Consider the following 25,774-nt stretch of genomic DNA (forward strand, 5'->3'; position numbering starts at 1 on the left):
AGCAAAGTGAAAATGCAAAGCCTGCATGAGAATTATGGGTTTCATGTTTATTTCTCCTTGTAGTTATCTGGCTATATGTTTTCTTAAGTTTTCAGACAGGATACCACACTGCTGTTAATCTTTTTTAAACAAAGATTATATATTAAAATGAGAGCAACTTAGAAATTACACCAAAGCTGAATTTTCTTTGAAGATGATCACATCTTAATGAACGGATTTGTCCTAATTTATGAGAAGTATGAGTTTATAGAGTTGCATTTAAACTAAACTTCAATATATTAAAAGACCATAAAGCCAAGTTTTTAAAATTTGCATTTTAGTTTATTATATTATAAAAGATTGTAAAAATGAAGAAACGGCTATTATCCAATTCAAAAAATTAAAAAACTACTTTTGGACTATTTTTCAAAATTCCATACTACTTACTCTGCCATTCTGAATAAAAAAAGGGATAATCATAAAAAGTCTTCTAAAAAGATTGGATAGATAAAAAAACATGTACTTTAAACTTTGTGAGGGATAAAATAATATAACAAAATTTAAGGAGAAAATTTTTTAAAAGTACTGACAATTTTATTATTTATCTTTGTGAATATTACTCTCTAGTTTTTGCTTCCATCTGTATATACTTTCACAGAAACAAAACTGGAATGAAGTTAATCTGATAGTCTTTTCTACTGACATTAAATCATAATTTTTTCCAGTTCATATATTTTCCTTAAAATTATCCACTTTAATTACATCGTAAAATGAAGATAAACTTAATTCATCACCTGATAAACCTAATCGTAAATTATTTTTGAAAATACCTCCCCTAAACAAGTTACTGAAAAAAAGCATCAGAGTTTTACAATAAACTTCTCTTGGAAATACCTAAAGTATTACTAAGATATTGCTCAGTTATTCATTCTGCAAACATTTATTGAGTATAAAATATTTAGCTGGGTGCTATGAGAATACAATGAGGGTAAAAATAATACAGTTGACCCTTCAACAACATGAGTTTAAACTGTGAGGGTCTGCTTACATGTGGATTTCTTCTGTCTCTACCACCTCTGAGACAGCAAGACCAACCCCTCCTCTTCCTCCTCCTCCTCAGCCTACTCAACATGAAGATATGAGGATGAAGACTTTTATAATGACCCACTTATGCTTCATGATTAGTAAATGTATGTTCTCTTCCTTTTAGTTTTCTTAATAACATTTTCTTTTCTCTAGCTTACTTTATTGTAAGGATACAGTATATAATATATATAACATGTAAAATGTGTGTTAATTGGCTGTTTATGTTATCTGTAAGGTTTCCAGTCAACAGTAGGCTATTGGTAGTTAAGTTTGTGGGGAGTCAAAGATGTAGGTCAATTTTTACTGCACAGGGGGTTGGTGCCCCAACCCCTGAGTTGTTTACTGTACTTTTAAATAGCATTTGCCTTAAAATATAGAGTGAAATTTTTTTTATGATGACAATAAAATCATTTTGTATAAGACTTATAAATACTGAAAAAATCTTAACTAGTATGTCCATCATGGATAAAAGACTGAATAAATTTAGAATTCATAATGACTTCCAAACATTTTGATATGTGTATTTTGCATTAGGTAATTCTGCCTCCCCTGTTTGAAGAGGTTATATTTGGAGGAAAGATGAGGAAGGCTTAGGAATGGGAGAAAATAGGGTCTCAGAGTACTATTAGCTGGGATATCAGTTCACGTTCAACCGGAGAAACAGAACAAGTAGAAGATATATTTAGAGATTTATTGCAAGGAATTGGCTTATGCAACAGCGGGGCCTGGCAAGGCAAGTCGGAAGCTGGGGCACACTGTCAGGAAGGAAAGGCTGGAACTGCCAGACACAAACTGAAGCTGATGTCCACAGGAGGTAGTTCTTCAAGGAAGTCTCAGCTCTATTCTTAAGGCCTTTCAACTGATTGAATCAGGCCCATCCAGATTATCTAGAATATGCTCTTTTACTTAAACTGTAATTACATTTACAAAATGCCTATGCAGCAACACCTGGAAGAATGTTTTTTTGAATAACTGGACCCCGTAGCTAAGTTGACAGATAAAACCGACCATCACAGTCAACAAAGATGACTTTTAATATGAACTACTGATAAATCTATTTCTAGAATAGCAATGATTTATTCCCTCATTTGTATCACATATGCCTCTCTAGGTCAGCATAGTCAGGTGAGATCCACCTATTACAGGTATGGAGGGATCTTCCATTGTCCTATCTTTTCATTTCTAATGAAGATACAGTTTGGTTGAGTGTCAAATTGCCAAACAAAGTTAGAACAATGGCAATTTGAGAGAATCAAGTAGATAAACTCAGGGAGATAAGTCAAAAGACAAAGACTCCTTTTCTCTGTGTTGTTTCAGAAAAGTTGGCTCAGAAAAGATGGCTTCATTCCACATTTTAATGAATATGGCATGTGTCTATTAACTCCTCATTCTCTCAGAGTTCTATCTAAAGGGAAGCACCTCCATTGAGCCAAATACAAACATCCTCTTTCCACAACCTTTGGAAAGCTGCAGTGTAGCCCTATCTTGCCATCAACATTCCTCTGCGATATTTTCTAACTTACAATTGAATCAAGTTCCACTAACATGCATCATAAAGGTAATGTTAAAGATGCTCAGAGAAATACGGTTGAAGAAACTCATCCTTACAGAAGCACCTATGAATAAAATAATCCATAAATTTTATTTCAGAGACTGTATCTTTCCCGAGCTACTATTTTCCCACCAATGAATGATAAGACTTCTCTGAAATACTAGTAACACTGATGGAAGTTGGATTCTATTACCTATTGTTTGCTTACAATTTACCAACACCAGTGGCTGGGTAAATAGTTTTTATAGGACAATGAATAATGTTGCAGAGTGTTAGCTGACTAGGAATGCCACAGCCATTATGACCTTCATCCCGTATCTTAAAATCTCTATAAAAACATGCTCAGGTATTTTTTCTCTCTTGGTATTGGACCTGAAATTCAGGCTTAAAAATATATTGTCATCTATATATCTAGATAACTAATGCTTAATAATTATCTCCAAATTAGATCATGATATAAATGAAGGGAGAGGAAATAGCAGTAGTATTTATTAAAGGTTCACCTGGGCATTTTATATATATTGGCTCATTCCGCCCCAAATCTCTGTGAGTTGTATATCGGAATTTCTATTTTATATCTGAGGAAACATAACTTTAGAAGGGTTAATTAATTCACCCAAGGAAAAGCAGTAAATACCGTGCTGAGAGTCCAAACCAAGATTAAAATCTTGGTTTATGTACCTCTAGACTCTATATATTTTCTACCTCAAGAAGTTAGAAAGGAAGGAAGGGGGGAAGAAAGGAAAGAGAAAGGAAGGAAGGGAGGGAAAGGAAGGAAGAAAGAGAATGAGGCAACCTAATAAGTTAATCAATTGGGGAATTTTAAATTTCTTATATTGAAACATTAATATGTGCTTCCAGCATAGTTAAAAATAAAGACCCAAACTTTATTTTTTTGTTGTTTTGTTAAGTAGTAGGCCAAAAGAGACATTTATAAAAGCTGCACAAACTTCTTTCTGAAAAATCCTACCTTTTTATGTTTTTTCAATATCCACTATTGGCCCTGACAAGTATATTAAAAAATATGGTTTATATAACAATTTGTTTGGAATGATATTGAAAAACATTTGATGTGAAAGAAATGAAAAAAACATGCCTCTCTCTCTACAGAGCATTTGACTTTCATGTTTTTAATATCAAGGTATTTCAAATAGAACATATGAATTGTTCATTGATTAAATAGAAAAATGCTGCAAAAGGTTATCCCCTTCTTTTCAGACATAAGATATGGAAACAAAATGTTGATGTTTTCTTTCTTTCTTCTTCTTCTTCTTTTTTTGATCTTTTCAGAAGAAACTCTTATGTCTAAGCCTAACACAAGTGACACATCCAGTGTTTCATTCTTACCTTATAAATTTGCTTTTGATAGAGTTCTCCGAGATCCTGTTAAAACGAGAAAGATCAGAAATCACCAGGTTGGCAGACCCCGGTGGGCAGCACCGGGGGGGATGAACAGCAGGACACTGATACAGACATGAAATTCAACTATCAGAGATATTGAGACTTACTCCATTAGGGTAGGGACTTGCTTCCTGTCAAAAACAAACAAAAGTATGAAATCACCCTCAGTTCGATTTTGTAAGTAGGAGGGAGAGCAGACTAGAGGAAGAGGCACTAGGGGAGGAACCACGCTGAGGAGCAGAAAGGAGGGCACTGGGTGTATAAGCAGAGGGGAGGGAGGTCCTGGGCAGGAAGGCAAGGCCCTGGTGGACAGCAACAGTAACTAGAACAAACAGTCCACTCTGCAGGTCTGTTCAGCCAGCCTGTTGGCTATATTTAGTATTTCATAAATTTTATAAACTCATGTTACTTTAGTTGGCTCAAATGTTAAAATCAATTAATCTTTCTCTTTAGAAGGCAGATATTTAAGCCTATCTAGAAACCAAACATATTTTATTTTGTTTTTATTTCAAAATCTCAAAATGGTGAGGTAATCAAGGCAGCAAAATTAAGAGGATCAACATTATGAGACGTTCAAGTATACCAAAAGAAGCTTAATATGTAAACGAGGACAAACAGGTTTCTGCTCCATTAATCACAGTTATAAATTTGCATAAAGAGAACTGGGAGAACAATTTATAAGGTTCTAATGTAAATATAAGAAATCTTAATGAAATGGTATCAACCAAAGCCGAGAAAAAGTGTGTACCTCCTAAATGCTGGTTATGCTACATAGGTGTCTTAGATTTTCACAAATGACTTGAATTTTGGAATAACGAGACAAATGTTATCCAAACTAATAAAAGATGGCCAAAAGGTAGATTAATATAGTAAAAAATTATAATATACTTTTTTGGCATCGGAACGTTCTAAAATAATTGTTTAAATATAGGTGTTAGCAATATCCAAAAATATATTCTAAACCTGATGATGAAGTTATAAGATAATCAATGGCAATGATTTGTCTCCTCCTTCTATCCCTGAGCAATTTCTTATTCTTTTTCCTTCCAATCTGGGAATAAACCACTTTCTTTGTTTAGCCATAAGAAACAACTCATCCATTAAAGTTTTATCATGAGATTGCAGCAATTCAATTACATCTTCAGACTCCATTTCTAATGCTAATTCTTTTGTTATTTCTATTACATTTGCAGTGACTTGCTCCACTGAAGTTTTGAACCTCTCAAACTCACTCATGATGTTTGGAATCAACTTCTTTCAAACTCCTTTTATTGCTAATATGTTGATTTCCTCCCATGAATGTTTTTAATGGCTTCTAGGATGGCAAATCCTTACCAGGAGGTTTTCAATGTAGTTTACTCAGATCCATCAAAGAAATCACTATCCATGGCAGCCATAGCCTAGCAAAATATATTTCTTTTTTTTTTTTTTTTTTTTTTTTTGAGACTGAGTCTCACTCTGTCGCCCAGGCTGGAGTGCAGTGGTGTGATCTTGGCTCACTGCTGCAACCTCCACCTCCCAGGATCAAGCAATTCTCCTGCCTCAGCCTCCCAAATAGCTGGGATTACAGGTGCCCGTCACCATGCCCGGCTAATTTTTGTATTTTTAGTAGAGACAGGGTTTCACCATGTTGGCCAGGCTGATCTCTTCTGACCTCAGGTGATCCACCCGCCTGGGCCTCCCAAAGTGCTGGGATTACAGACGTGAGCTACCATGCCTGGCCCATATTTCTTTTTCTTTTTTCCTTTTTCAAGGCAGAGTCTCACTCTGTCACCCAGGCTGGAGTGCAGTGGCACAATCTTGGCTCACTGCATCCTCCGCCTCCTGGATTCAAGCAATTCTCCTGCCTCAGCCTCCTGAGTAGCTGGGATTACAGACACATGCCACCACGCTCAGCTAATGTTTGTATTTTTATTAGAGATGGGGTTTTATCGTGTTTGCCATGCTGGTCTCAAACTCCTGACCTCAGGTGATCCGCCCATCTTGGCCTCCCAAAGTGCTGGGATTACAGGCGTGAGCCACCGCGTCCAGCCTATTTTTTAAATAATATAACTTGAAAGGAAATATTACTCCTTTGTCCATGGGCAATAGAATTCATGTTGTATTAGCAGGCATGAAAAAACATTAATCTTGTTCATCTCCATGAGGGCTCTTGCCTAACCAGGTGCATTGTCAATGAGCAGTAATATTTTGAAAGGAATATTTATTTTTTTTTCTGGGCAGTAAGTCTCAATGGGCTTACTGTATTACTCAATACTTACAAGTATTCAGTAAACCTGTAAAAGTTGTAAACAGATGTGCTGTCCTCCAAGCTTTGTTGTTCCATTTCTAGAGCACAGGCAGTGTAGAGTTAACAGAACTCTTAAGGATCCTAGGATTTTTGCAAAAGTAAATGAGCACTGGCTTCATCTTCAAGTAACCCGCTGCATTAGCCCCTAATAAGGGGCTGTCCTTTGAAGGTTTGAAGCCAAGCATTCACTTTTCCTCTTCAGCTGTGAGTGTCCTAGATGGCATCCTCTTCCAACAGAAAGATGTTTCATCTAGATTGAAAATCTGTTGTTTAGTATAGCCACCTTCATCAATTACCTTAGCTAGAACTTCTAGGTAACTTGCTGTAGCTTCTATAACAGCATTTGCTGTTTCTCTTTGCACTCTCACATTACGAAGAAGGCTTCTTTCCTAAATCTCATGAACCAACCTCTGGTAGCTTCAAATTTTTCTTCTGCAGACTTCTCACCTTTCTGAGCCTTCATATAATTGAAGAGAGTTAGGGCCTTGCTCTGGATTAGGCTATGGCTTAAGGGAATGTTGTGGTTGGTTCTATGCAGACCACTAAAACTTTCTCCATATCAGCAATAAAGCTGTTTCACTTTTCTGTCTTTCATCTGTTCACTGGAGTAGCACTTTCAATTGCCTTTGAGAACCTTTTCTTTGCATTCACAACTTTGCTAGCTGTTTGGTGCAAGAGGGTTAGCTTCCAGCCTATCTTGGCTTTCCACATGTCTTCCTCACTAAGCTTAATGATGTCTAGCTTTTGATTTAAATTGAGCGATATGTGACTTTCTTTCACTCGAATACTTAGAGGCCATCTTATGGTTATGAACAGGCCTAATTTCAATATTATTTTGTCTCAAGGAATAAGAAGGCCTGAGGAAAAGGCAAAAGATGAGGGGTCAGCTGGTCAGTAGAGCAGTCAGAACTCACATAATTATCAATTAAGTTTGTCATCTTCTATGGGCACAGTTAATGGCACTCCAAAACAATGACAATAGTAACGTCAAAGATCACTGATCACAGATCACCGTAACAGATGTAATAATAATGAAAAATTTTAAATTTTGAAAGAATTACCAGAGTGTGACAGAGAGACACAAAGTGAGAGCATGCCATTGAAAAAACAAACAAACAACAACAACAAAAACCCGATGCCAATAGATTTACTCGAAGCAGGGCTGCCGCAAGCCTTCAATTTATAATAAAGCATATGATCTGTGAAGCACAATGAAATGAGAATGCCTGTGTATATCTGAAGTCACCCAACGGAGGATGTATCAGTGCCTATGTCTCTGTGTGGGAACATAACATGATGTGTCTGTGTGTGTGGTTTAAATATATAAATAACACACACACACTCACAAACACACACTGTGGTTTCAAAAAGAAACTACTCAAGCACAATTCTTCTACTCAAAATGTCCCTGAAGTGAGACATTTAGCTCTGATGAACTTCTATACTGTGTGGGGCAGACTTCTTGAAAATAACAATACACAGAGCTTATTTGAAATGCAAACAAATCAGATTACTTATATGCAATAGGTGTTTGCTATTAAATTTGAAAATAACATATGTGGGGAGAATAATCAGGCTGTAGGTAACTAAAAGTTGACTGTCAATCACTAAATTAACTACAAGTGAATCCAAGATTAAAAGTGACAGAGGTAGAAAAAAATAAAAATGAAGTGTAATGTCATACAGCTGAAACCAGAGTAATTTACCAAGAGCAGATACAAATTCAATGGGACGGGTTGGCTTCGGTGAAATATGGGAGATAAAGATCTAAGGTACCATAGACTAAATGTAAATTTAAAAAAATGATCTGAGGTGAGAATGTTGTGGAAATATGTAACCAATATTTTTAAGAACTGTTTTTTTCCATCAATTCAACATTGCTGTTATCCTGTTTCTAGTTTCACCTTAATATAGAAACAAAGCAATTCCGGTAAGATATATAAAATATGTGCAGGCATGATTCAGAGGAATAGAAAAAAGAATGAATAATTTGAGGAGGAAAAATATAATTGGGGTTATATATGTAGGATAAAGGCATATAAAACAAGCCCTTAAAAATAATGTTAACTGCCTTGAAAAAGTTATTTTTAATGAGAAAGTAGATTAATGAAGACATCGGCCTTCACTTGTATTAGAAAGGATTTAGCAGAGATTTTATCTGAAGCAACTTCTTAGCATAGTGTAGATGAAATATTTGCCTGTGTATCGGATTTAGAAGTTTCACTGAAAGGAAAAGAAACTTGACTTGCTGCCTCAAATTCTAGTAGCTGAAATTATATGAGGTGAAGTTTCCAACGCTGTCTCTTAAGATAGCCGACATTACCTTAATGAATTTTCCACAAACCCAAGTCAGATTCTTTTGGCAAAACTTGACTTATCCACAGACTCTAGTTCAATCACAAGCATAATCACAGTCTGCGAGATTGAAATCCATAATCAAAATGCCATTAAATTAACTTAAAACAAGAAGACTAACTGCTAAAGGGAGAGGAGGGTCTGGCCACCACACTGTGTGGGTAAGGTATATGGAGAGCCAAATTGTAAACTAGGATGCCAGTGTATTAATTTGTAATGAAAAAGTGTATTGCTGAGAGGATTGGACACTTCTGTTCTCTACCCCGCCAAATCTCCCCCTGCAGGGCTACCAGATGGGAAGCCAAATTAAAATCAGATGCTTGCTTCTTGGGCTTGGAATTGGAACAAGAGGAGTAAATGATAGGATTGCAAGTTCAGGGTAACAGGTCGTCTTTGGACTGTGGAGCCCTTTCTCCTAGGCTGCCGATGGCTATGCACAAACTTGATCTTGTTTACTGTCCTTTCCCCTCCAGCTTCCCACTGACCCTTTGTTTTTTCTGTAGTTCTGTTAATGTATTCAGTCAGGCTACAGTGGGGTCTTGCTGGCCTGGGAGCTATTTAGTTCTCTTTGTGGTAATTTTGTTCCCATCTTTCCATTGAGTGTTGATATTTTAGTTTAACTCACAAGGCACAATCTTATTTTTGAAACTCTTCAGGGAGGCCTCCCTCAACCCAGCACTGACAAGGTAGGACAACAGAGATGATTGCTTAAATGTTTTCCAATCCTACATCTCTGTGGCAAAAAGTTTTTTAACACTATATTATGGCACACAGATAACTGAATTTCCTTTCCAAAGAGTAGAAAGACAAAGGAAAGGAAAATCTGGATGGACTCAGAAGATGTGGCCTCTATATAACTAAATCCTCAATCTTTTCTCAGTTCTAAGAAGGGGAAAAATGATGATGACTGAGATGTTGAAATTCAATGTCAGGAAACTTGAATTTTTGCTCCCCATGGAGATCAAATGGAATATGCAGATGGAGTACTTTATTTCTTGGTAGCTTTTATAGATATTTTGATCATTTTCTTCATATTAGAGCTTTCAATTTGAAATTGACTGTGAAGATATAGAAACACTTGCTCAGCAAAAACGTCTTACGACATATTAAACCATTTTCTCCCTGGAAACTGTTGTGATAATAAATACTACCAAGATAGAGGAAACCACTGGGGTGGATAAACCTTATTATCTATCTGTGCATTATTGTTAAAAATACTAAAATCAAGCCGTGTATGTTGCATGGAGTTCTACTGGAAAGCTATCATGTAATAATACAAAGGAAGATAAGAGAGAAGAAATACAAATGGGAGTGACTAGAGAGTAATACAATTAATTTATAGCCACATATATTAAATTTGTTTAATATTGACAGTAGATTTACCCCTGGGAAGGAGAAGAAGAAAACAGAATAGATTTTATTTTAAAGAACTCCTGAAACCTTACAGGATGTTGCCTAATGAGGTGATGTAACGTAAAACATCACTCGATGCTGTATTTGCATACTGCCTTTTTCCCCTAAGAGATTGTTTTGAAAGAATAACAAAGAAACTGAAATGAGGTGGAAAACAAAATAACAAAGCATAAATATTTTCTCAGTGTTTGCAAATATTCATAATAATTTCCTATCCTCTGATTCATTAGTTCTCTCAAAAGCCCACCTGGATGTCCTCAGAATGCAAACTGATACTTAATGATTACATTGGGATTTAGATTCTTTATAGCTATGCCACTCGTGTGAAAAATATGCATATCTATTTAAGAGCTGTGCAAAGCAGTGGTGATGTGAGTTATGCCATTTTGCTCAACACAAGACAAACTCCTAAAAACAGCTTTAATGTAGACACAAACTGTTTTGATAAATAAAGCTAACTCTTAACAAGATTGTTCAGAGAAGACTGACTTTTTCAATGTATTCCTTTGTACCCTTTTCCTTTCAATGTAGAACCTTCTCTTCCTGCTGCTTCCTACAACCTTTTCCTCCTACAGTTTTCTGAGCAACTCCACTTATCCATAGAGAAAAAGATTTTGGCACTCTGATTTTCAGATTACTCTTAGCCCAAGGTCTACATATCTTTCCCTTCTTCCTCACCCTTCCCAATTTCACAGGAGACCCAGTGCTCCCTTGTCTTGCTTTAAATTCTTCCCTATAATAGGCCAGAAAGACTCTGACACCAGATGCATTGGATTTGTTTTCTAACTAAATTTTAGTATAAAAACATTTAAGTCTAGTGACATCACCTCTTGCATATGGTTTTGCATTTAGTACCCTTCATATTCCGTTTTGAAATTGGCCATTCAGTCATTCATTCTCTGAACTGGTGCATATTGATCATCTGCTCTCTTTAAGGCACTAAGCTAACTTCTATGAGAGGTTAAAAAATAAGACCTGGTCCCTTAAGGCCAGTTAAAGACAAGGCCTATTAAAGATTTAATCTTCTACTAAAGACATTTTAAACAGCCTTTGCTTAAAGAGAAGTAAGATGGTAGGAGACTGGTTAGCCTCTGAAATCACATTATGCCTAATATTGGCCCTAAAAATATATTTTGTTGAGGTCTTTGTTATGGGAGATATGGGGATATGGGGCAAATGAAATCACAGCATACTCTTCCTCTGTCAGAATTCTCATGCCCCTCTATTGCACACCCACCAACCCAACAAACACACACATTAAGATATAATTACTTATACCCAGACTTCTGTTTGCAAGGGGCTGCTGTCCTGCCTATGGCTATTGAAAACCTATTTCTCCATGATGTACCTATCTTTCCTGGGCCCTTTACCTATAATATGCACTTCCCTCCTCTTCCAGCCATGTAGTAGATATAATCCTCCAGTTAACCCAGCCCCTAACTTCAGTGTTTTATTTTGTCTCAAAAATCCAAATATTTCCATCGAATATTTGGTGTACTTTTTAGAGAATGCCATGTCATTTTTTTTTTGTAATTCTTCTTTTCTAAAATTCTTGAATTTTAATTTTAAGCGGTGCATTTTTATTTCTGAAAATCAAATTTGGCTAATGAAGTGTTTAGCCCAATCCAGTGAAGCTCAGCTCCCTCTTTGAGCCACAGTCTGTGCTGTCTAAAGAACCTTCACTGAACTCATGGATAGTACAATTTAGTAGTGGTATTTCAGTAGTACCTGTTGTATGCCTCGACAAGGCTTTGGAGAAAATTCCTCTGTTCTGATTTCCAAATTCAGCTCTTTTCTCTGCTAATTGCTTCTTCTTCTTCTTCTTCTTCTTCTTCTTTTTTTTTTTAGACGGAGTCTTCCTCTGTCACTCAGGCTGGAGTGCAGTGGCGTGACCTCGGCTCACTACGACCTCTGCCTGCCAGGTTCAAGTGAGTCTCCTGCCACAGCCTCCTAAGTAGCTGGGATTACTTAGGCGTGTGTGCCACTACGCCTGGCTAATTTTTGTATTTTTAGTAGAGACGGGGTTTCACCATGTTGGTCAGGCTGTTCTTGAACTCCTGACCTCGTGATCTGCCCACCTCGGCCTCCCAAAGTGCTGGGATTATAGGCGTGAGCCACGGCGCCTGGCCCATTGCTTCTTGATATAAGTACTAGCTATTCTACAGCCTGCACCATGACATAGCCCTACCTAGTAGAAACTTTGAGTTAGATTGCAGTCATCAAAGCCATTTGCCCTTCCTTTGTCTCTAATAAAATTACCAAGGACCTCTCGTTAAGTAGTCTATCATCCTAAACTCTCAGGAGATACCTCTGAGTCTTGGTTTTCTTTAAGGTTTGCAAGAAAGGCCAATCACTCCTTTCTTAGAACATTTAATACCACTTTTTAACTTATTTCCTATAATACCAAGATGGCACACATATTAATCAAAAACACAAACCCTCCAGATCTGACATAATGTAGATGCAACATTACACACTTTGCCCAGTAAGTACCCTCTCCACCTCAAGGATCCTTTGCCCTTTACAAACCATGTTCCAGGTTCTCCATCTCTATCACAGCCTGAAGGGCAATGTCCCAATGTATTCAGGAATCATTTAGACTATGATGGGATGGCACAGTCCCTACATCTGCTACCAAATCAAGGAGCTGATTAACAATGCATCGCAGCTCTTGGCAAGAGTTAGGAAATAAAATTTCCTAGAGTAGGAAATAAAATTAAGGTGTAGGGGTTAGGCAGGAAATTCAGATAAAACTACTTGGGAAATGTAGCTAAGCAAGATATAATTATCTAACTTATAATTAGACTAGAACATCAGGCCTCCCATCCCTAAAGGCTTCTTTTTGCAAAGAGACAAGTGATACCATCAAGTAGCAGATGGTATTCTTGTATGGGTGCGAGTGAGTGATGAACACTTCTTACCTTAAGAATTTGGTTGTAGGAATTATTCCTATTGGTGATAACTTGCTAGCTTAATAGTTCATTATTTCTATGTCTTCCATTCCTTTGGGCTAGTACACTTATTAAATTAGAAAGGTGGGGTGGTCTGGAAAATTTCAGTAACATCTCTACAGGCTAGCTATTGGCCTCTGCCATTTGATCATCTCAAACTGTCTAGCAAATTAATACAACCAACGAAAGCCAACAGACTACCTTGATTTGAATATAACTCCAATTTTTTTATTGTATTTCTTAAAAGTTCTATGACATATTTTAGTTTGCAGAAAAGAGAAAGTTACTTAGTTTTAGAGCGTGATTTTTTTTGTCTCACTGAATGTTTCTGGTTTGTTTGTTTGTTTGTTTTTGAGATGGAGTCTTGCTCTGTCGCCCAGGCTGGAGTGCAGTGGTGCGTTCTCGGCTCACTGCAACCTCCACTTCCCGGGTTCAAGTGATTCTCCTGCCTCAGCCTCCTAAGTAGCTGGGATTACAGGTGCCCACAACCAAGCCCAGCTAATTTTTGTAATTTTCGTAGGGATGGGGTTTCACCATTTTGGCCAGGCTGGTCTCGAACCCTTGACCTCGTGATCCACCCGCCTTGGCCTCCCAACGTGCTGGGATTACAGGCGTGAGCCACCGTGCCCAGCTGAATGTTTCTGTTTTAAAGGTCCTTGCATGTGGCTCTGTATGTAACCCTGTGCTTGCAAAGTTGTTAGAAAAAGATAAATGAACTCCCATTGGTTTAAGGAATTGACTGTGAAGAGCGTGATGTAATCTAAAAATCAGAACACCAAAACTTGTTTCCTCTTTGGATAAGTAGAATTGGTCAAAGAACAGAGTTTATGACTTCTCTTCACATAAGAGATGACATTATCTATGATGAAAGACCTAGTTCTTGATTTTCTTCAGATTCCATATGGACATCTTACTTGCAAAAAGCAACGTGGCCAAATAATTTCTGCCTGTAGCAAATTGTTTTCAGTTATGTTTCCTCACGAAGTAGTATCCTGAAATTACCAGTTTGCATACTGTTTGCAATTATTACTACAAATGCAGTTTAGCTTTTGTGTAAATGAATGAATTTTTATTGTATATATTTAAGGTATAGAACATGATGTTTTCATATATACATACATAGTGAAATAATTACTGTAGTCAAGCAAATTAATATACCCACCACCTAATATTTAGCTTTTAAAGCCCTTTAATTTCTAAATGTGGAATTGTTCATTTATTTACTTATTTATCCATTCTATAACTCATTAATTCTTTGTACCAACATTTGCTGGATATGTACTTTGTGTAAGTCACTTTGTTAAGCTCTCTGGAAAATAAAAACAAAGTTCAATTTTCTGTGTAGTAAAACGTGTTTAACCACAAGACATTAACAGAGTACTAAATTAATAGAAATTTTTCATGTCAACTAGTGCATTATTTTGTTATGGCTTCCATCACTAAGTACCATAGACTAGATGGCTTAAACAGCAGATACTGGTTTTCTCTCAGTTCTCCCAGTGTGACTATCAGGATTCTAATCCTGTTTTTGTATTTGTATTAAAAAGTGATAGAATGTATAGTCAAGACAGATGGATTAAATTGTTCATCTCGCCCCTAAGAATTAAGAGTTTTTGTTGGTGGTGGTTTGTTTGTTTCATCTCTGGCTAACAGGAAGAGTGAAGAAGAGAACGCTGTTTCCTCGTAGCCCCAAATAACATTTCACCTACTTCTAAAGCTGCTGTGAGGTATGCAAGCTCTTACATAAAGGGAAAAATCTGTCTCAAAAATCTGCCTCAAGATTGTGGAGTCTTGCTCTCCTTGCATTCTTTTGGTTTTTCTGCCACAATTTTGAGACTTATCCTAGGAATTCAGTTCAGCCTTTTTTTCGCCTTCAAAATAAGCACATTTGGCTGCTTATTTTGCAGCAGCCAAAATGAAGCATTCGGAGATGTTATTGTTGTTGTTCTTCTCTATCGGTCCAGTACAGTTCCTTTTCTTCTTTTATTCCTAGGAAGTCTCTTTGAATCTACTCTGTAAATAGAAATGGCTTCCCACCACACAGTGAAAACCAAAATCCTTATCTTGACTTTACAGGGTCTTTCATGGTCTGGCCCTGCCTGTATCTGGCCTCCTCTCTCACTCTTCCTCTTGCTACGTGGCTAGAAGCAAGAAAACAGGGAATCTAATCTAGTTTTATCTGGCTCTAAACCCACTGCTCTTAATCAGTACACTGCAATGCCCTTGTAAGTTATTTACCTCTCTCCCATACAGTACGTGCCAGGTGGCCCATAGTTCTAGCTCCTATCTCCAACCTGAAACCAATTATTTTCACAAAGTCACATTGATTAAGGTATAATATTTACAGAGGTATGTGTAAGAGTTGTAGATGAAAAGTTTGATTGCTTTTCACAAAGTAGATGCCACTGCATAACCAAAATCCAGACCAAATTTTTACCTGTGCCCCAGTGAACCCCTTATAACCCTTTCTGAAACCTACCCCACCAAGTAACCACTATTCTGACTTCTGAAACTATAGGTGTATTTTCCTGTTTATGAAGTTTAACTCTTAATTTAAGAGTATTAGATATACTGTTTTGTGTCTAGCCTGTTTTGCTTAATATTAAATTTGACAGATTCATCTATGCAGAAGATAGTATAGTTCATTCTCATTACTGTGTAGGTGAGTATATTACAAATTGTCTCCTATTTTACCGTAGATGGATATTTGGGTTGCTTCTAGTTTGGAAGAAATTCAAATACTGCCACTAGAAACATTCTTGAATATGTCTTGTGGTGAATATATATTCTTTTCCTTCCTCTTATTTTTAAACTTCTATTTTAAGTTTAGGGATACAAGGGCAGAGGTTTGCTACATAGGTAACTTGTGCCATGGTTTTGTTGTACAGATTATTTTATCACCCAGGTATTTCATCACCCTAGTACCCAATAGTTATTTTTCCTGATCCTCTCCCTCCTCCCATCCTCCAGCCTCTGAAAGGCCCCAGTGTGTGTTGTTTCCCTCTGTGTGTCCATGTGTTCACATCATTTAGCTCCCACTTATAAGTGAGAACATGCAGTATTTGGTTTTCTGTTCCCGTGTTAGTTTGCTAAGAATAATGGCCTCCAGCTCCATTCATGTTCCTACAGAGGACATGACCTCATTCTTTTGTATGGCTGCATAGTATTCCACGGCGTATATGTACCACATTTTCCTTAGTCAGTCTATTATTGATGGGCATTTAGGTTGATTCCATGTCTTTGTGTATTCTAACAGTTTACATCACTATCAGCAGAGGATGAGAATATTAGAGTTCTCATTACTCTGTATGCTTGTCAACACTTAATAGTGTATCTATATCATTTGAGCCATTCTCATGAGTATGTCATAACACTACCCCTTTTTATAGACCTTATTTTTCCTTAAAGTAACTAATTTATTTTAGCTGTAGGACAAAAGCAGAAAACTCAGACAAAAGAGAAATATTACCTTTAGCAAAACAATCAGAAATGAGATATCAAAAATCACCCGAAATGTACTACCTAAAGAAGACTAATAACATTTCCAGCATTAGTCGGTTAGACCTTTCCTTTGTTTGTGCTTTCAAGTACAGTCATGTGCTGCATAACAACATTTCGGTCAACTACAAGGCACACATGTGACGGTGGTCTCAGGAGACTACAATGGAACTGAAAAATTCTTAACACCTAGTGATGTCCCAGCTGTCATAGCTGTAGCCCACCACATTACTCATGTGTTTGTGGTGATGCTGGTGTAAACAAACTCACTGTGCTTCCAGTCATATAAAAGCATATCACATACAATTACAAGCAGTATATAATGCTTTATAATGAAAATCAACTATGTTACTGGTTTATGTATTTACTATACCATACTTTAATTGTTATTTTAAGGTGTATTCTTTGTACTTCTTTTTAGGTTTGCTGTAAAACCGTATTCAGTGTTATGCCAGCAGCAGCCTCATACATCCCATGTTTACTGTGTCTCTTGACTGTATCATGTTCTTTTGTGCTTAATTTAATTACACATTGTTTTATTCATCACGGTCCTTAATCATCAAAATTCATCGCTAATGTGTCAGAAAGAGGCCCTGTCCTGTGATTGACCTGAAAGCTAAATTAAAAGTGATTCAGAACTACAAAGATGGAAAATCAGTAATGGTTATTGCTCACCAGTCAGGTCTGTCCCATTCCACCATAGCCATGATCTCAAAGAATGAGAACAAAATGATGGAAGCTGAAAAGATCTTCTTCATTGAAGGCAACGAGACTAACAATAGTTCAGGAAGAGCCTATATCAGATATGGAGAAACTTCTAATGACCTGGAATGAAGACCAGTCACAGAAGTGAATTCCTCCCAGCACCATGATGATCACAGCCAAGCAAGAAGTTTGTTCGCAAAGTTGAAAGAAAAGGCTGGACCCAACTACAATGTTGAATTTACTGCTAGCTCTGGGTGGTTTAAATGATTCAAGAACTGTTTTTCATTACGTTATGTGAAAGTAAGTGGTGAGTCTGCAAGTGCTGATGTGAAGACAGCTGAAGAGTTTCTGAAAACTCTAGTTTTCAGTTGATTAGTGATAAGTTGATTGTGAGGGGGAATTACTTGTCAGAGCAAATCTTCAGTATGAAGGAAATCTCTGTATTCTGGAAACCAATGCCTTAAAGCACTATTATCCCTAAGGGGGCCAAGTCAATGCTGGATGTCAGGTTTTTAAGGACAGAATAACCGTCTCACTTTGGAGAAATGTTGCAGGCTACAAATAGAAACTTTTAATGATATGGCACAGTGACGACCCCAGGGTCTCCAAGCATATCACTAAACACACACTGCTGGTAAACTAGAGGAGCCATAAGAAGTCATGGATGACCCAGCTCCTTTCCAAGACGCCCTTCTGAATTACTATGCCAGCAAAATGAGAAGTGCTATTGGAGAATAACATACCTTTCAGGATTTGCTTATTGTTGGTGATGGTCCCACACATGCTCCTTTTACTGGTGATCTCCATCCCAATATCAAAGTAATGTTTTTCCCTCCAAACACCACCTCTTTGATTCAACCATTGCATCAAGGCATTAAAGCAGTTTTTAAGGCCTATTACCTGAGAAGGACTTTTACCCAGGCTGCTGCAAAAAAAAAAAAAAAAAGACACCAGTGCAATTCTGGAAGGATTACAACATCTCTGACTGCACCAAGAATCTTGCTTGGGCTTGGGGTGGTGTCACTAAGGAGTGTATAAATGGCAGCTGGAAGAAGATACTCAAGAGGTTCATCAATGACTTCAAAAGATTTGCTCAGGATGAGCAGGTTGGAAAAATCAACAAGGTGGTGGCTGAACTGGCAGACAACTTGAACGTGGGTGTGGATGAGGATGACATTGAGGAGCTCCTGGAGGTTCTTGAGAAATTGACTAATGAGGAGTTGTTGGAATAGAACATATAGCTGAAGAAGAGGCAACAGAAAAGGAAACTGCAGGAGAAGAAGAGGAAAACCCCCCAAGGAAATTCACAGTGAAAGGTTTAGAAGTTTTTACAGACCTCAACAAACTCCTTAAAAAGTTTAAAAACATGGACCCCAAAACTGAATGGTTCGTTCATAGAGGAATGTTCATAGTGCATTGTCTACTGATAAGAAAATCTATGATTAAGGAAAGAAAGAAACCCAGCAGAACTTCATAAACATATTTCTGAAAAGAGTGACACATCTTTAAAAAGAGCCTTAAGCAGGTCCTTCAGGAGCCATTCCAGAAGCGGGCATTGTTATCACAGTAGACGGCAGCTCCATGGGTGTCAGTGCCCCTGAGAACGTCCCAGTGGGACAAGGTGTAGAGGTGGAAGACAGCAGTAGTGACCCTAACCCTTTATAGGCCTAGGCTACTGTGTGTGTTTGGGTCTTAGTTTTTAACAAAAAAGTTTAAAAAGTAAAAATAAAAAATTAAAGATTGAAAAAATATTTTAAAATCTTAAGGTAAGGATATAAAGAAAGAAAATATTTTTGTACGGCTGTCTGTGTTTCAAGCTAAGTGTGATAAAAGAGTAAAAAATAATTAAAATGTATAAAGTAAAAATTTATAATAAGCTAAGGTTAATTATCAAAGAAAGAGAAAAGTTTTCTATATATTTAGTGTGGCCTAAGTGTCCAGTGCTTCTGGCATCTACAGTAGTGTGTGGTGATGTCCTAGGTGTTCACATCCTGTCACCACTCACTGACTCACTCAGAGCACCTTCCAGTCCTGCAAGCTCCATTTTTGTTAAGTGCCCTATATAGGTGTGCTTTTTAAAATCTTTTATATTAATTTTTACTGTATTTTCTCTATGTTTAGATATACAAACACTTACCATTGTGTTACAGTTGCCTAAGGTATCCAGTACAGCAACACACTGTGCAGGTTTATAACCTAGGAGCAATAGGCTATACCATATAGCCTAGCTGTGTAGCAGGATATACCATCTGGGTTTAAGTACATTCTATGATGTCCATACAAAGATGAAATGACCTAATGATGCATTTCTCAGAACATACCCCCACTGTCAAGGGACATATGACTAGACATAAAATAAGATTTTAAACAAAATCTTGTTACTTCGTATAACAAAATGCAATATAAAACTTTCAAAACAAACAAATACACTTATGCCCCATAAATGTTAATGTGAAAATCATATTTCATCAAAAATCTATATTACTATGTTAAAATTAACAGCCTTGTAACATATCTTTGCATAGGTCCCTAATTAATTTTCTTAAAATAAGTCCCAAAGTGGAATTCTTGTGTCAAAAACTATGTATTTTGTTACAGCTTTCGAAGACTACTGTTAGACAATATTGTACCCTGACCAACTATATGCTACCACCATCCTACATTTTTACCCAAGCTGGATATGGGAATTCTTATTTAGGTCATTGTGACACTAGTTTATTGGTAGTCGTTACTGGTAGTGAAACAATGACTCCAATTCACTTCCCAGCCAGCCATCCTGGAGGGGCTCTGGGTGCCCGGGCAAGCCCCAGCCTCCCATCTGCATGCTCAATTCCACTCTTCTTTTGTTTCCCATTGGCACCACCATTGTCCACCTCCTGGACTCATCTCTTGGTCTTCTCCATCCTTCCAGCTATTCCAGCTATCATATCATGACCATATCAGGCTTGGACTCCCCCCTAATATTTATTCGCTACCATAAACTAAACTATGTTTTCCATCCTAAGCACAAACATTTCACTAACACCCGTCATCTGTTTGTGAGGCAGCAGCAGGAGCAGGTAACCCATGGTTCTGCTTTCTCTGTACTCTTCTAGAAATAGGGGAGCTTAGATTCTCCCTGGATCCCATCTTCTAGAGATGGCATTACTGGTCTCATATTCTATTTTCTTTCATGTATTGAAACTTTTGTTATTAATAGCTTCTGACTAAAGTGAAAATGTCAATGTGTAAAATATGTGGGGTAATGTGTTCTACAATATACAGAGAAAAGCTCTGAAACAGTCTCCTGTAATTCTGGATTTTCTGTTTTCTTTTTGCTTTTTAAATTTCCGGGTTCTTGAGTCCATGTGGTCTAAGTCCTGCATTAATCCTGAACACATGGCAGCAGGGATAAAGGGAAGACCTGAGGTCCGTGTTCCAATTCGCCAGCGGTGTGAATGCCCTGGACGTTCTCCTTCTGATAGGGACGGGAGGCAGAGAAATTCTAGGCAGAAAAGGGTGGATCCCCAACAAAACCCCACCCTCAAGCCTGGGAACACAGTCCAAAGTGAGAACTTACATCTCTGTTTCTGGCTCAAATATTTCCTTTCCCAAAACCATCTGTGGCCCTGCCCCATCCTGTGCCTATAAAAACCTCATACTCAACCAGCAGAGAGAGGTGGAGCAGCTGGACATCAGAGACTGTGGCTGGATGTTGGAGAGAAGTGGCTTGACTTCAGAGAGAGAGCTTGACAGCATAACTTTGGAGAAGAATCTGGCCAGAGATGGCCAGACGTCAGGGGAAGATTACCTTCCCATTCCATTCGCTTTTCAGCTCCCCTTCCAACTGAAAGCCACTTCCATTGGCAATAAAATCCCCGACAGTTGCCATCCTTCAGGTTGTTCATATGACCTCATTTCTCCTGAATTCCAGGCAAGAGCCTGGGTACCACTAGTGTGGATAAAAAAGGCTGTCACACTTGACCTTTGCCCTTGCTGGAGGGCAGCCACCTCATGTGAGTAGGCAGAGGGACGACTAAGCTGTTAACACTCAAGCCGTCCACGGATGGCAGAGCTAAAAGAGCACTGTAACACTCCCTCTGGAGCTTCAGGGGTCATGGGCATCATGCCAGACTCTGCCACAGGGCCTGCATGAAGTTTGCTCCTGCTGGTGCCCAAAAGCACTGGCTCTAGGCTCCTGCCTCCACTTACCCGTGTGCTCCTTCCCATGAGTGGTGGAGCACAGCGGATCCGAGTGAGTGGAGCTGGCTCCTGCCTGCGCTGAAGCAGCCAGTTGGTTCCAGTGTTTGCGCACTCCAGTTCTCACCTCGTTCATTTCATGCTCTTTCCTGCAAGGAGTTGACGGCTGTGAGCTGGGCAAATGAGGCACCCGGTTGCAAGTTCCATGAAAGGCTCGGGGAAATATCCTGCTTCACTTCCATGTGGAGCTAGTGCTTTGTAAAGTGCACTGACAATAACAAAGTGTAGAGGAGGACCGGACACAGGCTGAACTGAGCTTCTTGAAAAGGCAGCAGCTCTCAGAACAATGCTGAGAAAACTGGCCCTTCAGCTATAGACACAGAGTCAAGAACTCCATTTTTCAAATTATATCTCATGAAAAGCTGGTGTCCAGTGACGTTTATCTGAGAAAAAGAAATTTTTTTTTTGGCCAAAATAACTAGATAGATTTTTGTTAGACTTTATAACGAGAATTTTGAATTTCCTGAAAGTGGGATGGAATACAGAATGTTCCCCAAATTGTTTCCATGGAACAGCTAATAGCACATAGAACATGCATATTTGCTGTGACATGATAAAGCTCAAGGCCAGAGATGTCTTGTGGGGCTCCCAAGTACTCCAACCTCAAGGTGCATGCCCTCCACTCACTAATTGGCTCCTCTGGCTGTGATGGAGTTCCGAAAGGGAAGGAGGCTAATTCAAGTGGGATGGCCCCAAAATAAGAGGAATAGTGTGCATTTATACCAGGATATGGGCTATACCTGCTTACTGTACCCTTTATGCAATCTCCAGTTCATTAACTCTAGTAGATATTGTGAAGATACTATCAAAAAGAGGTTATGTTCCCCCAAATTAGGGAAGCCCTAAGGGATTCCATATCTCCTTTTTGTAGAGAGTTTGTTAGAAAATCAGATACTGGTCTGAGAAAAATGCTGATTCTGATGGTCAAGAGACTAAAAAAAAGTACTTTAAAACATCAGAATGAAATCACTGAAGGCAATCCTTAGCTTTATGATGTGCTGTACTCCTGGACAAGATGGTGTAAGTTGAGATGATATGTCAAATCTGATTTTTCTATAGGAAAAAATTGTAATTTAGGGAGGTATAGTTCTAGCCATGTTCCTAATACCCAAAAGTTTATCAGAATTACCACAAATGATCTACTCATTCAAATATAAGTAGCCCACAAATACCATGTTAAACTTTCTAAATTTGAATTGTTTAAAAAAGCAAAGTTATAGAAAATGACATTTATGACCCATTATCGGAAGCTTTAGATCCAATATTAGAATATTAGAGGCTTTTGTGCTAAACTCTTATCTTTCTTATAAATTCTAGCCTTTATTTATCTATTTTAGGAGGGCATGTGGCAAAGCATGGCAGGGAATACTTTCAGAAGTGGAATCCAGGAAGAAAATTCCTTGGGAAACTTTAGACTGGATTCTCAACAAACCCTTCAGAGAGACTTAAAGCTGGTAAAAGACCTTTTGCAAAAGTGATCCAGGGGGGCCTCCACTTTGTTTCTCTGGATATTTCTCTGTTGAAATATAGGTGTCAAACACGTCCCATTTTAGATGCTCTTCAGACTTCAAAACATTACCTTCCTGCTTTCAGGGAGCCATTTCATCAGCTTTTGTACTGTGTATTCACTGCGGACCCTGCTGTTATGCAAGGTACCACCATGGCTAAAAATTCACAAGACCATTCTTATTTGCACTGATTTTTTTTTTATTTGATCTTTCACAATGTTCCTACTTCCGTTTCAAAAACGTCTCAAAGCTTTGATTTGATTGCAGCTGGATTCAAGGATACCCAAAGCCAAGTTTGATCCTGAATTCCCCAAATCAAAAGTATTTTATTTCAGATGTATGTTCTATACCTGGCCATAACAATGAACAGCAACCATTACTAGAGCATGCTTTTGATTTTTTTTTTATTAACAGTCATTTTTATGATTTGGAAACATAATTAGAAGATTCCTATTCCAGACTACAAATCAATGGATTTGATTCTACTACACATTTGCCAATAAAGAGCAATGGTATCAAATGAAGCATTTGACGTGTCTTTAAATTTCTTTCATTCTGTAAATTCTACATGAGGTATGATATATGGAGCCAACTGGCTCCTCTGCCACACTGCTGCAGTTCAGTTGTTGGTATTGTCTGGAAGGAAAAAACAAAGTTGTGGAAGTGTGTGAGTTAGTTGGAGGTAATTACCATGTAACTGATTATCATTCATGTTCTGAGCGCCGTGCTATTACATACATTATTTTATTTCATCCTTGCAACATCCTTATTCCTATTTTTCAGCTAGGTAAAAAATGAGGCTCAGAATAGTGAAGTAATTATCCACGGAGAGGGAAGATCAGCAGTATAGATTAAGTTGGAATAAATCTAAAGCTCATCCTCTTTCACTATAGCATGCTGCTTTCTAGCTATATAAGAAAAAAACCTCATTATTCTATTACCCCATTGAGAAAGTCCTGTTCTCTCTTGTTCAGCTGTCTGCTTTACTTAGCTCCGATGAAATCTAAATTAAATGCTCTGCTGCTGATGATGTTGGTAACACTCTGGTGGTACTAACCATAGTTCTGGGGAGTGAATGGGAAGAATGGCCAAGACTGGAGATGGGGACATTAGATTTTGAGACACAGACCAACTGAAATGAGACTGTGTTTTCTGTCAACAATAGGAGTTTAAATGAATCATTGAAAAATCAGAGAAAGTTTTCTGAAATATAGGAAGCAAATGCTACCTATACTTCTTTATGACTTTCAAATTAAAAAATAATTTTCAATACATGTTAAGTGGTACAAAAATCAGTGGGGCTTTTTTAAAAATTCAAGCGTTATAAGAAAAAATAATAAAACATGTGCTAAATATGTCTGAATACTATTAAATGTAAGTGGTGTATCATTAAATGCACTGGCTGTTTGGGAGAGGTGTAATAAACAAGAGACACATTGTAGCTATGACCGTGATGATTTACTTTTTTTAATTCTGGAGGAAATTTCAAACTGTGGAATATATAAGCAGAAAGGAAATGAATAATGCATCTAACTAGCATGCGATACTAAGCCTCACTCCCGTTGTGGACAGACAATATACAAGAAAAGATTTTGGTGGAAAGATGTAGGTGCTATTTAAGGGGAGGATATTCTTTATTGAAAACATATCCCGCAACATCTGAATGCCAAATAAAAGACTTTACAGTTTCATCTCTCCTTAGAGAGCATATTTTTTAGTTGTTGTTTTGTTTGGGAGAAAATTGCAGTTTAAGATTTACAAACCACTTCATTTGCAAACTGCTATTACTATAGTTTCTGCCTCTGAAAATGTTTAAAGCTGCAGGCAATGAAAAGACATAGTATTAGAGCTTTTCCTTATAAAGAAAGCTCTCATTCTATTGTAAAAAATGAGCGTATAAAAATACAATATTATTTATAGAGTTATTTATATAAGTAGCATTTCGATGTGCCTTGCTGAGGCTTGGAGATATTAGAAAGCAGAATATCTGAGAAAATATATTTCACTTCGTTGTTTAAATGCAATAGAGATCAAGAGATCATCTTCATCATGATAATATTCAAAGAAATTTACACTGGTAGTTGGAGCTTGTCCATAAAATTTATTCCTTATTACAATATAGACTATAGGTTGTTACATTTTTTTCCTCAAGGGAGGTAAGGTTAGATTTTTCGCTATTTAGGTTGAGACTCTTTAGTTGATAACTGAAAGTTTTCTTTTAGCATTCAATTTGTTCTTGAATTATTTTTTATTTCAGCATATCTTTCTAAAAATTATGCATGATCAGCTCTTTTTTTTTTCCATTTTCCTATCAGCTGTTTATCTTAGATCTTCATTCATGGATGTGTTAGTTTCCCAGGATTGCCAAAACAAATCACCACAAACTTTGTGTCTTAAAACAACAGAAATTTATTCTCTCAGCAGTTCTAGAAGCCAGAAGTTTGATATCAAGGTATTCATAAGGCCAAACCTCCTTCAAAGGCTCCAGGGAAAAATCCTTCCCTGCCTCTTCCATATTCTGGTGACTCCAGGCATTTATTGGCTTTTGGTGGTATCACTCCAATCTCTGCCTCCATCTTCACAAGGCCTTCCATTCAGTGTCTCAAATCAAATCTCTTTTCTCTCATAAGAACACCAGTCACTTGACTTAGGGCCCACCCAAATCCAGGATGATTAATTTTGAGATCCTTAACTTAAATATATCTGCAAAAATCCAACTTTTCAATTTCCAAATAAGATCACATTTCCAGGTGCTAAGGTATATTAATCAGGGTTCCCCGGAGAAACAGAACCAACG

At 37.6% G+C, this 25,774-nt stretch overlaps 1 protein-coding gene and 1 long non-coding RNA gene across 2 annotated transcripts in view; one reads left to right on the forward strand and one right to left on the reverse strand.

Annotated features, from left to right (window-relative positions):
• Positions 1-25,774, forward strand: part of CNTNAP2 (contactin associated protein 2) — a 2,297,635-nt gene that overhangs the window by 1,530,749 nt on the left and 741,112 nt on the right. The gene's annotated exons all lie outside the window — the stretch shown is intronic.
• LOC117981147 (uncharacterized) overlaps positions 11,069-25,774 on the reverse strand; it is a 29,028-nt gene continuing 14,322 nt past the window's right edge. The window contains exon 3 of the long non-coding RNA XR_004672687.3: positions 11,069-23,613. This is a non-coding gene — a long non-coding RNA (uncharacterized LOC117981147). The remainder of the gene's footprint in view (positions 23,614-25,774) is intronic.

Source organism: Pan paniscus, chromosome 6, assembly GCF_029289425.2.
Source record: "Pan paniscus chromosome 6, NHGRI_mPanPan1-v2.0_pri, whole genome shotgun sequence".
NCBI lineage: Eukaryota > Metazoa > Chordata > Mammalia > Primates > Hominidae > Pan > Pan paniscus.